Source organism: Bacillus rossius, chromosome 8, assembly GCF_032445375.1.
Source record: "Bacillus rossius redtenbacheri isolate Brsri chromosome 8, Brsri_v3, whole genome shotgun sequence".
Classification (NCBI taxonomy): Eukaryota; Metazoa; Arthropoda; class Insecta; order Phasmatodea; family Bacillidae; genus Bacillus; species Bacillus rossius.
This window is the reverse complement of record NC_086336.1, coordinates 9,909,084-9,923,490: the sequence shown is the minus strand read 5'-3', so window position 1 is coordinate 9,923,490 and position 14,407 is coordinate 9,909,084.

Genomic DNA, 14,407 nt, shown 5'->3' with positions numbered 1-14,407 from the left:
TTAATTTCGTTATACCTATATTTAATTTTTTACTAAAGAACTCAGATTAAATGCAAATATTTTATGTTATCTTCTGATTAAAAGTTTTGCTCTGAAAGTATTTAATGTAGGCTATTGATGTATTTGTTTTTAATGTTTTTTTTTGTTTTTTTTTTTAAACAGAAAAAAAAAGTCTAAGGTGCGGCGTTCCGGTCACAGTCCACTTATGTGAACGTGGATTAGAATCCCACTTCTGATGGATTTTGGTTTTGCGAAAGTTCTACTTAACCATAGTAGTATAAAATAGTAGGTCCTGCGGTAGGGTTCCAGGAGAGGAGCCTGAGAGCCAACTGCCATACTGGATTGTAACGTTATGGCAGTCATCTTGGATGACCTTGACCTTTAAACTATGCCAAAAATTACTTTAAATACGCAAAAGGTTCGCCCAATTTTTGCTAAAAATTCAAATTTTTAATAAACAAATTCCGCAAAAATTCTAAAAAAAAAATCTAATAAAATCAGAACAATTAAAATTTCCCTATTTTGACGAAAAAATTCCTGTTTTGACAGATAATTTCCTGTTTTTAGTCCTCTAAAATGAGAGAGGCTTGATAAGTCCGCAAATCGGCTTAAAGTACACATCGACAAACTGCCCTAAGCCGCTGAGAACATGACCTCGGCCATTAGGATGCCATGGCCGCAATTTTATGTTGTGATGTCACCATTGCATTTTTCATTCCGGCCACCATATTGAAAATTCTTAAATATTTAGTTAGAAATTCAGGAAAAATTTAAAAACAATAAAAAATTAACTGACTTGATGTAAGTTTTTGGACATACGCCATTGCTAAGAACTTTTTCTGTTGAAGAAAAACTAATAAATAAAATAAATAAATAAAAATACCCAAAAAAGACAACAAAAACACACAAAATTAAGCAAACAATTGCTGTTGTCAACAAGGATATGAACACCACAAAATATTCCGAAACAGGAATATGGTCAACAAACAAAGAAAAACAAAGAAAAATGTACTAAGAGAACGAAAAAAAAAACCCACAAAAGATGACAACACAAAAATATTGAACCCAAAATAATTCAGCACAACAGTTGAAACGAGACAAAAACCAGACAAAAAAAGACAAACAAACACAATAGTTTTACCAAAACAGAAACAAGCACATGTGTTTCCGTACCATGTGCGTCTCTGCCTGAGGACGGGAGCAGATAGCAGTTCCCGAAACGTCGCTTGTTTCTGTTTTGGTAAAACTATTGTGTTTGTTTGTCTTTTTTTTTGTCGGGTTTTTGTCTCGTTTCAACTGTTGTGCTGAATTATTTTGGGTTCAATATTTTTGTGTTGTCATCATTTGTGTTTTTTTTTCTTTCTCTTAGTACATTTTTCTTTGTTTTTCTTTGTTTGTTGACCATATTCCTGTTTCGGAATATTTTGTGGTGTTCATATCCTTGTTGACAACAGCAATTGTTTGCTTAATTATGTGTGTTTTTTGTCTTTTTTGGATATTTTTATTTATTTACTTTATTTATTAGTTTTTCTTCAACAGAAAAAGTTCTTAGCAATGGCGTATGTCCAAAAACTTACATCAAGTCATGCACTCCCATTGCACAAATCTTTTAAAGATAACAAAATATTAACTATAAAAATTTTAAAAATAATATTCTGCAATTAAATATTATGACGTCACACTACCATCTTTAACATCCGTTATTTTTATCGGACAAAATTGGAGAAAAACTTAAAATTTGTAAAAAGATTATTTAATTACAAAATTAGTAAAATTTTATTTCAAAAAAAGTGTTTACGTCAGAGATTTTGGAGACCTTGGTTCAAACCTGGTGAGGTCAAAAACAAAAAAAGGCGTAGGATCCTTCCCCCACGTAAGCCACCGGCAGACTACCTCCTACCACTAATGCCAAGGTGTATATATCGTTAGATTGTTTGACGTCAAATTCGCCATCTTGTTTTAGTCTGTTGGAGTCCACCATCTTGAATCTGACATATTGTTTTCGTCTGCTAGAGGGCAAGGCCACAGTATTAGTTTAATTTTTACCAACTAAAGTGTAGCAATTATTTGGTGCCAGTGCGCCCATCACCTTGTGCCATCTGTGCTCCTATATTGGAGATCAGTATTTATAAAGCAATAAATTCGCACAAAATTCCAAAATTCAACAAAAAAAATCAGAAATTATTTGATTCATTCGATCAATTTCTTTGCTAGGTTCAATCCTTGCTCGTTCCAAAAGGTATTATTTAATGTAAGAAATATTTATTCAATAATATGTATATGGGGAAAAATTAGAAAAGAGGCCTAAATTCCTCATCTACAAGCTTACAGTAAGCTGACGATGACATATTGTCCGCCATTTTAAAAATACGTAATACTTAACCTAGAAATTCACATTATTCCAAAAATGATTAAAAATGTACTCATTAAAATAATGATTTCTTCAATCAATTTTCGTTCATGTTTAGATTCTCGGTCAATTATAAGGGTACTAAAACTTAAAATAATTTTTTAATTCATTTTCCCATTACTTTTCATGGAGTTTATAAATTATTCTCTCTACGAAAAAATAACTCTATACAAAATACTTGTCAGACGAATAAAATATGTTTTCGTGCTGCTTACCAAGGATGTCAATGTTTTTTCGATGCTTGAAATAAGTATATTCCAACCAATTCATGTAGAATAAAATACTTGTAGGCCAAGTGTCTTCGGACCATGAGGCTCGAACATGTACAATGTCAGGCGTATAGACCTCTCGTCTCCAAACCATAAGGCCAGTCAAGTCCTAAGTACAGGATTATTAATGCTCATTCTTAAAAGAAAGCACATTCCTTAAAAGAATTCACATTTAAAAAAAAATGTTATCTGTAAAGTCGGTTTACGGCGATAGTTTAAAGTGACAACGTCATAACAAAACATTGATGAAATGATTGCATAATTTTAAGAATAAAATTGTATCATTTTTATTGAATTATCACTATTTTGTATGGATACAAAGAAGGGGTGAAATGAAATGTACAATTTAATTGATAAATTATTTTTTATTTGCACTCAATAATTCAAATTTGTTTATTACTTTAACGAAGAGATAATTTTAACTATAAATTTTATACATGTTTGCTATTTAACTTCTTCCAATCTGTGTTATTATGTTAAGGATAGGACGATGATAGGAAAAGTAGGAAACGAATGGGAGTGTTTCAAGGATGATGTGAAGGAAAATGGCTTACCCAACACCGAGGTACAGTAAAAAATAATATATTTGCGCCACGGACTCTGCAGCAATGCTAGGAAGAATGGGAAGCAAAGAGCAATGAAAATGTTACATTGAAATGCATGAAAACAGAATTACGCCACAGACTCGGTAGTAATGCTAGGAGGTTCAGGTTAGCAAAGAGCAATATAACATGAGCGTAACGGGACACAGCGAAACGGGACAATGTGCGTAACGGGACACTTTTTCGTGTGTGCAGCCGTAGATCATCGATTTATTAGACGTCGCGTCAAAAGAATGCACATTTAAAAAGTGGAAGCACATTTAACGTAAGTACAAACATATGTACGAAAATTCAACTTGGTAGGATAGAATCTCATCGCAGGGATACAATCTTATCAGAGGTATAAGGTAGGATACAAATGGCGAATACGAATGGTAGGATATGACTGGTACGATACGAAATACTATAGGATACTACGAGAATTCAGTCTTAGTTAGAAATCAGACTACAAGAAATAAAACAATAAATGTTTAAATATAAAAAATTGATTTGATTTTTTCAATATTATACACATGCAAATAAAACAAGTGATTATTGTATGTAGCCAGCTTCCATCAGTTATTTAAGTATGGAGGTTACTTCAACGATATGCGAGAAGTTTCCTCCAAGAACCGATGTCACCAAAAGTCTCAGACGACCGACCAAAATGTTAGGGTCTTCCCATGACTTGAAATCAATCTCTTCTGCTGCTGCTTCCATTTTCCATGCACGTTTATTATTTTTAAGATCTCTGAAGTCTTACGTTTTAACACCAGCCTCAAAGTCACCATTATCATCACATTGACCATCGTATGCTTGATAAGAATAATTTAATTAAACACATTTTTCCATCATTTCGATCTCACACATTATCATAATCTTCTGTCTTGGGAGCTGCAAATTCCTCTTTATTGTACTCACTTTCTGAAAAGCTGCTGTTGTTGTCATGGTTTTCAGTAATATTACACATTTAATCCTTCAGCCAGAGTGACAGAAAATCCATCTGAGTATTCTGTAGGAATATCAAATCATTTATGACTCATCTTACGATACTTGTCATAATTTTGTTCTTGTAGTGCGATTGCATGTTTCCTTTTCTTCGATGCTGGAATCACATTCCATTTCAATGCAGGCGATTAAGTTGCCCAAGGGTGATCATTTATGCCAACTCCACACAAATTTGGTCCAAACACTCACCAGTTTTTTGTAGACGAAAAATGAATACTTTTACAGGATTTGATATGCTTTTTTTTATTTATCACTTCGTCAAACTGAAAGCCACAATTGCAAAGTAAAATTTTCCACAAAGGACTCTTTGCAGAATTGCCTTTCTCATGAAGTCTAGCATTGTTTGTTTAAGTTTACGAAATTCCACAGTACAGACACATATATGCCAAAGATGACAATACTACTTTTGGAACCATGCTGGCTGCTCTTGATACGTTATCTTCCATAGTTCAAACAGTAAATGATCCAGCCAGGGTCAAACATACTAACATTTCTCATGAATTATCGCTCATATATGTATGCATTTGAATGTTTTGTCAGCGGTATTTAATTTATCTCATACAAGAAACTTGTTGCTAGTAGTTCCTATTCTTTCCAACAGATGGCGTTACATGTTATAATGAGATAAATATTTTTTTATGTGGGATGCGGGATGCTATATCTCAATAGCAAGATAAGGAAGGCTTGGCTAGACATCAAGGAGAAGAAAGTTCATCTCGCATGATACTGTTTCTCGGCTTTTTAAAGGCATAGTATTTGACTGAGTTATTAATATTGTATGTTTAGATTCCATCTGATTAAAATATTGTAAGTGCTGATTTAGTAACAGGAATTCAGCAATTTATAAGAAACTATGAATAAAAATGCATGTCTCATTAAGTTAAAAAACTTTTTCATGCAGAGATTGATTTCTCAGAAATAACCAGAAGCACTCGGAGAACATCAACAGAAGTCTTACCAGGAATAACCAGGAGCACACGGAGAAAACCAACAAGCGTCACCATGAATGATCAGTAAATAAAACTTGGAGAAACTAACAAAATATTGACAGGAATAATCAAGAGAAAATGAAGTAGGCCTGTACCAACATAATATTCAGATGATTTATCAGGAGCACATGGAAGAAACTAACGCACGTTTTCCTAAATCAAGATCAGTGAATCACAAAAAAATAAACATTTAAAAAATAAAAATATAAAAAATTAAGAAAACAATTACTAAAACAGTTACTGCCAGCTTGTGAACTTCTCCTTTGTTCAGCAAGGATATAAATCTAGCAAAGCCAGAATTTTTGGTGATTTCAAATGTACGTTCTTTTTCGTTAAATGTGATTTGTCAAGTCTGTAGTCAGAACTGAAGATTTAATGTTTCAAAACCTGTTCGTGTTTTAGTAAGCCTAAAACATATTTCAGGGATGCTTGGTTCTATATAAGCGTCAAACGTGCTTAGTTTTTGGTCATAATGATTGAAAATATTTATATACATAGATACATTAGGTATTTTGTCTACTTGAAATTGGTCATTGTTTGTTTGAAAAGAAGGCCTTTGGGTTCGTAATGCGTTTGTATGAGTGTGTGTGTGTACACACAAACACACACACACACATATATATATGTGTGAGTGTGTGTGTGTGTGTGTGTGTGTGTGTGTGTGTGTGTGTGTGTGTAAGTATGTGAACTTCAGTACGAAGGCCACTTTGATCCGAAAAAGTGCTGGTGTCAGCCTGTGTTTATTAGAGCTTCTAATAAGTAATATATAATGAATAAATTATGAATCATTTAAAGTTTAACTTCTCCCATACATCGATGTCCTTAGAGGCAGATATTAACCGGAATGGTAGTGAAAGAAACGGGAATATCTAGAGAATATTCACTGGCTCATGGAAATTTCCGCAAATTTGTATTTACAAAAATTCAAAATAAATAAACCTGGACTAAGTTATGAGCGAATGATCTGACAACACTCAACAACCTTTTGAAATGGCACGACATGGTCAACTGCCCATGTAAAACTACTAAAAATTGTGATAAATGTCACAGCTCTGACAGGGCGTTTGTATTTACGTCGTGCGGATATGCTCAGGCTAGGGATCACAAAAATTTGCAATGCTGCCACCTTCGCTATATGAGAGTGACACGTTAGCGATAAAAGCCGCCAAGTACCTTGTCACAGGACTTACTTGGCCATGAGTTATCTCAGTGGTGATCCTGTAGGAGGAGGCAATGGAGGTCATTGCACCCTTCTCCCTGCCAAACGAAACACACATAGAATTTTAAAAATGCTGTAGAGATAAACAAAAGTGACCTAATTACTATAGTACGCACTGGACTTTTGAAATCAGTGTGATTTTTTTACAAAATGGAATTTTTATACCTCTTTTAGTGATGTTGTACTGAATGTAATTTTCTAATAGTACTAGCTGCCAAACCCGGCTTCGCACGGCTATACTAATGGAAAAAAATTAAGCCACATCTCCCATTTACAGTAATGGTAAATAAAAAAATTCAGTGAAAATTTATTTCAATGCTGTATAATGTACCGGAGAGAAAATGAATAGCACCGATGGTTTCCCGACTCGTGCACGCAACGTACAACTGATGTACCCATACTTCGCTACGGCAGTCTACAGGCAGATCACTCTTGCACCGCTCATTATACATGCCCCTCCTTGTGGGTACGCCACTGCCGCGTGATGCCCGTTGCCATGGAGACGCAGCAGGCATGAACAATGCAAAATCCTGTTCTCATGCAGACAAAGTACCCACTGTTGCCTGGTTTTAACCACCCATGGGATCTAATTTTCGGAAAATGTCATCCTGCGTAACATAAGGAACATTACTGTGAAGTTTCAAGTCTGTAAAATATATATACTTGAAAAAAAGGGCAATTTTTGATATTTAAAGTACCCGCAAAATTTCAACGGTGATGAGGACTGCACTAGCAATGAAATAGTCGTTGCCATAGAGACGAATGAAGTATCAACAAAGCAACAGCCGTTGCCATGGTGATTTCCTACCAAAAACTGGAAATTCTGATATATTACGCTCCCGAAACTCCCCTTGGGATCAGATTTCCACAGAATCCGTTCTTAGTGAGCGTCTACATCACAAAATGAGTAACTATGCTAAATTTCAAGTCAATCGGGTGTATAGTTTTAGATATCTCGTGATGAGTGAGTCAGTGAGTGGTATTTCGCATATAGGTGTATATATATATATTTATTTATATATATATATATTTATATACAAGTCCTTGTCAGAATTGTAACGGGAGAGGAAAATGATTAATGGTCCGAAAAATAAAAATTAATTAAAAATAATAAAAATAATTCTAGTAAAAAAAAAAACAAATGAAACACAGAGAGAGGGAAAAAAATGGTTTAGGTTTGCGATTTAAAGTGATAAAAAGTATTTAAATACTAATTGAACTCTTATGAGGGCACTGATTGCTTCGTTGTTAATATCACACCGGTTTTTTTTTTCGTTGTATGGGAAAATTAAGAATGATAAGCCATCTAGTGCGTGGCAACAATGTTAATAGGCAATAGGATATAAACTTCTATCGCCTGCGGCATTGTCAACACTCACTTCGTACGTGTATTGCGTGTTGTATCTAACCCCCTCCAACGCATTTGATTCTAAATTAGACTTTTAGTAAGGATCCTTAATGTTATTGATCATATAATATAGCCTATAGCCTTCCTCGATAAATTTACTATCCAACACTGAAAGAATTTTTCAAATCGGACCAGTGGTTCCTGAGATTAGCGCGTTCAAAAACAAACAAACAAACTCTTCAGCTTTATAACATTAGTATAGATTCATTAAAATACAATATATAGTTATGATAATGACTTATCAAGACGTCAGACTTTCTGACTCCCCATTTACTGGAAGGAATTCCATACCACCCGAAACTCTTTGATTTTTCACCCTTCCCCAAATTCTAATCTGGGCACGCCACTAAGTTACAAGAGTCATTCCATTACTTTCACCCTTTTTATTCATATCTACCGAATAATGAATGACTGGACTAAAAAGTACCACGTGCGTTTGTCTTAATACAACATGAACATACATTCAGACTTGTCGTTAAGATAATAATAACGAAACTGTACTTGGAAATTGATTTTAACTACCCACCCTTCGTCGCATGTTTGTTCGTTGCGGCTAACCTAATTTGCACACCACGTGCCGTAAAATATTCTTTTGAATCTCAAAAGTTGGTTCATCGGAATCACGAATTCCAGAATTTGTTCTGTATCAAACTAAAAAGATGTTGCCAATTTTTTTTCGTGTTTAACTCGTTATATGCAACAACAGGACTGACCCCCCACCTACTATCACAGGGTCATAATTTATCAAGTAAATTGCATTTACATGATTAGATGTTAAGCTATTTCATTTAATTTATATTGAAATTATTCTTTTCAAAAAATACGTTTTACTAAATTTTACGTGTATGTCTGTGCTCTGAGTTAACATTACAGACAACAACAAATAATACATATATTGCGAGTAGTTACGTTATAGTAATAAACAAAATTTAAAATGTGTGCACGTAGAGTCAACGTACGAAGTGAAACGTCTTGCTTGTTATATTATTAGGTATGGGAAACACAATTATCTTTCGCTGAGGTAACATATCCAAATATATGCAAATATGCGAACGCTTACCTAATTATGCTGTTTTGCAAGTGAGCACGTATGAAAATATGCAAGTATGTAAGTATGCAAGTGTACAAGTATGCGAGTGTGCAAGTATGCAAGTGTGCAAGTATGCAAGTGTGCAAGAGATGCAAGTGTGCAAGTAAGAGAGTGTGCAAGTATGCGAGTGTGCAAGTATGTAAGTGTGCAAGTATGCGAGTGTGCAAGTATGCGAGTGTGCATGTATGCGAGTGTGCAAGTATGCGAGTGTGCATGTATGCGAGTGTGCAAGTATGCAAGTGTGCAGGTATGCAAGTATAAGAGAATGTAAGTATGAGAGTATGTAAGTATGCGAGTGTGCAACTATGCGAGTGTGCAAGTATGCGAGTATGCAAGTGTGCAAGTGTGCAAGTATGCAAGTGTGCAAGTATGCTGCATTATTTCTTCCTCTCCCTGCCGCATCCTACTCTACCGGTTCCCCCAACACGTACCCAACTATTCCTCTCCTCCCCTGGTTTCCCTACTACGTACCTACGTATTCCCCTCATGTGATCGGAATTTTCGTAACGCTCGTAAATTGTAACCCCTTCATCAAAAAAGTTTAACAAAAATTCATAAATAGGTAGGGATAACGTTGCACGGTCATTTTATGGTTATGCACAAAAATCGTTGTCACCGGGAACACCAGAATTTCATTACACTCGAAACCACATGAAAATTGTTTCGCTGTTTGTAAATTAATACAAGCAGATCTCGTGGTTGTGATCAAATAACCAGCCCATGTTTCGCTCAATAAGCGGTGAAGCCTCTGAAATTACGATTCCATTAACCACATTTTTTTGACGTGACAACGTCTATTAAATCGATGAACGCCAGCTGCACGCACGAAAAAATGTCCCGTAACGCACATTGTTCCGTTACACTGTGTCCTGTTACGCTCATTGTACGCTTGCGCCGCATCTATCTCTCTTCCACTCGATTGGAACAACCATCGATTTGACTTTTTCGAGGCACATTAAACTTCAAACACTCCCATTCGTTTCCTACATTTCCTATCATCGTCCTATCCTTAACAGAATAACACAGATTGGAAGAAGTTAAATAGCAAACATGTATATATGTTATACTTAAAATAATCTCTTCGTTAATGTTATAAACATATTTGAATTAATAAGTGCAAATAACAGTAAATTTATCAATTAAATTGTAGATTTCATTTCACTCCTTCTTTGTATCCATACAAAATAGTGACAATTCAATAAAAATGATTCCATTTTATTCATAAAAGTATGCAATCATTTCATCAATGTTTTGTTATGACGTTGTCACGTTAAACTGTCGTCTGTAAACGAACTTTACAGACAACCAATTTTTTTTAGTCAATGAACACATTTTATACGTTCCCAGGTATGTTTCTGCATAGGCTAAATAATAAATTATTTGTACGTACACAGCACAAAGACTGGTATATTAACATCAACATTAGGTACTTAAAATAGAGTCTTCCTCCTCAAACCATAGTTAGGTATTACAATCATTAATACATTGTTAAAATTTAATACTTTTGACACAATTTATGCAATTAAAAATATTTCCAGTTATTATTATTACTAGGGCCTGGAAAATTTTTTGAACTGATTTTGTCAACATAAATTCCAAAATTCTCTATGGTTGCGATGATTCTGCATTATACTGCAGGTAGGTATGTAAAGTAAAAAGAATGCCTTCATCTAATGAGGTGTCAGACTCTAACTGGTCGTCAGACAATGATTACGTGGTACCGGTCTGATTTTGGTGTGGCTTGTGGAGTCCAACATACAGGTTACTAAACTTACGAAATTTTTCAGTCTGCTCTCATTTTTTCTATGTTGAATTTAGGAATATTAAAAACCACTTAACATAATATGTAATTAATGGTAAGTTTCATAGTTTCCACTTAAGTAAATTTGTTGATGTGCCTAATTATTCGTTGTTAAACTTAACCTATCCTTTGTTCAACCTCTGAAGTGTAGAATTTCTGACTAAAATACAAATGTGTCTAAAGTTTTTTAGGTATATTTATTATTAATTTCCAATTTATCAACATTTGCTTGAAAAGCATCGTCGATATAATTTTTTGTTCGAAAATAATGTTGAACCTTTTTTTATCCCATTTATTGAGTGATTTGCAAAAATGGTGAAATAAGTGAGCAGATTTTGTATGCTTATTATTTATTTCCAATAACTTACTTCTAGTTAAAATGATTAGAACTTGTGTATGTTATAATGAAACTAAACTTAACTCTTTTTATCTCTAGGTTAGTGGAATTTTTTTATGATATACTGTTACCTGTTTTCTAAATATTTGTTCACATCGGTTTTGTAGTAGGTAAAGACGCGATTAAGTAGCAAAAATTCATATATATAATCATACAAACTTTAAAAACAACTATTAAAAAGCATTTATAATTAGTCTCTCCCAAAAATAATACCTATGGATATTTCTAACCCAGCATATTCAAACACGATCAGATTAAAAATCGGCATGTGTCTCGAACAGTCTGCATTTGAGTTAAAGTGCTATTTATATTTCTAAACATAACACGCAGCTTATTACAGAAACTTCCTTTTATAACTCGGTGCTCGAGCTAAAATCCAAGAGGAAGCTTATAGTCGAGTGGTTGCCAGTTTCTTGCGGGCAGCGACTGTACGCCACGAGCCTCAGGTTTTTCCCGCGCGGAGCTGCATCGTGTAACATGCGCCCGCCGCGCCGCAGTAGTTCGAGCGTCCACCAACTGTTGGCGCTAGTGTGCAGTCTCCGGGGCCGGCCGGCTCGAGTCGAACGCCCGTGGAATGCGCGGAGCAGAAGACGGCGAGAGGAGGGGATGTAGAAAAAAAAACATTTCAGAGCTGCCCTCTGTCCAGAGTCACGCGAGGCTACAAGCTATCGATACGAGAGTCGTGTCGATACGGAGTACATGCTACACGATGCGGAACGACCAGGTAGCGAGACTGACCTCACGTTTAAAGTTAGAAGTACATGCAGATAGTTTTTTTTTACATGGATAGCTGAACATTATTATTTTCTTTACTTTTAAGCAGTTTAAAATGGTTTATAACTCACTTGATGCAACGTAAGTAATCTTTTTTTGTTTATTTAATTTTTTTTGACGTGATAACGTCTTATAAATCGATGAACGCCGGCTGCACGAACGAAAAATTGTCACGTTTCTTCTGAGCCGAGCGTGCGAGAACCGGCCAACCACCGTGCGAGAAAATCTTCTATCTCAACAAATAGGTTAAGGTGGGCTTTTTAACTAATTTTTCAAGGTTTTTTTAGAACAAATTATTTAAATTAAATTTGCAAAAACTGTAAATACTATTTGAAAATTAAAAAGTATGCATCAATGTTTTTTTATGACATTATCGCGTAAAATTATCGTCCGTAAACCGATTTTACAGACAACCCCACTTTTTGTTTAAACAACGGCGATGGATAGCATTGCGTGTAACGTATACGTATTTCGTTCCCTTGTCAGTTTCTTTTTTTCGACCTCAGACTAAACCGAGGTTGGAACGTAAAACTTTTTCCGTTCGCTCAAAGGCAGCCGGAAGCACATCACTCCACAAGAATAATATTTGCCCCGGGACTGTACACGAATGCTTCCATGAGTGAGAAACGGGAATATATTCTTTCCTTTTTTCCCCTCTCTTCATCTTTGCGCTTCTTCTAACCCCTGACAGACAAGTCTACCAACCTTCCTGGCGTGACATCATCACAGGACCACTCCGCGTCTTTAACCTTGGGAGGAGATTTGTAATTCAAAAAGTTTTGGCGGCGAAATGAGGGAATTTGGAGGCGGGAGGCCAAGTTTCGGCATTCTCGCCCGCCCCTCCTCCTCATTCCATGCTATCATCCTCTCCTACTTATTTATCTCGTTCCCCGCAGAATGCCTCTCCTCACCAAAATTGTGTCTCCCTCGTTTCTGGCCGCATTCCCCCCCCCCCCCCCCCACCCTTTTCATCCCGCGCACACTCTACGCGACTCATGTTCCATGCTAAGCTCTCAGGCTTCGCGCATGAAACCGTGAGCTTCAGGGAGTGTGGGCGGGGGGGGGGGGGGGCGGCTTTGCATAATGCCACGTGCTGCACGCGACTGCCAATTTGGTTTCATGAGCGCGGTTAAGGGGGATGGTTGGAGCGGGAGAGGGCAGGTGGCACGGAAGTGTCCTAGTTTGTTGAGTTTGTAGACAACTGCCAGGAGAGCTTCGTCAGTATCCCCCCCCCCCCCAACCAACGACTCCACTAGCCGTAATCACACTCTTCAGCCACGACAACGCAACCACCAGAGGGTAGGCAGTGTAGCCAATGAGGTGTGTCCGGGGGCGAGGTGCTCGCTGACGGTTGACACTCGAGTTTCCGAGCTTTTGTAACGACGCGTCGAGGGGTTGTAGAGAGGAAGGCAGGATGCAGTGCTAATTCAACACGAACAGCGACGGGGTGAAGTGAAATTGGATGCATGCTGCGTTTGGAATGTACCTATCCTCTCGTTCCCCCCCCCCCTCCCCCTTGTAATAACTCTCTTTCCCAAAGTTTAAATGGGGCTGCATCGCAGGAAATTTTGTGTTTCAGAAAGGCGGGAATCTTCATTGTAAATGTGTTTGTCAAATCATTTTCTTGTCTTTGCAATTGCTTACATACAATTTCTATACATTTTATGTTTTGTCTCGAAATTCGCCAAATATATTTACTAAATAGTAGATATGTAATAGTGGCAACATTTTAAGGCAAATGTCCGTAATTACGATAAATGTAAGCGACCTTTTCCAACTCAAAAATAACGTTTTATTTTAACATCTGGTGAGAAAAGTTGTGACCATATATAAAATGCGAGAGAGGTATCGTAATGAATTTACAGGAATATAATTTAATTATGTAATCAAATCAATATTTTTAAGAGCACGTCGGGTGAGACAAAGATTAACGTTATTAAGTTTAGAGGCACCTAAGTACTTATTTTAATTGAACGAATACAAATGATATTTCCATTAGATTTACGTATCTGCACGTATTTATTTTTATATCTCATTACTACCGTTTAAAAATTCTTTAGTTTAATCAGACTGGAAACTGATTTTTTTGTGAGAAATTAACTCTTTAACTATTTCAAATATACGAGATTTCGAGTTGGAAATTAAGATATATTTTAAATAATTAATTGGAAAAGTCCACACGCTAAACATTACCTGCGAATACAATGCAAAACAAACAAACATCAATGCTTTACGCGGAATTCAAAACCAATTCCCTTTCATTGAATACAGCACTTCAGCAAACCGTGTCGTTTGGATTAGCTTTATGCATACGTACATTTTTTTTAAATAAAAAAACTGTTTGGGTAGCGGAACCACTAAAGTTTACATTTCAATTAAAACATGATCTCATATTTATAATGTGAATTAATTCGTGAACATCATCAAATATTAAGCTTTTACATTATATTAGCATAATGTG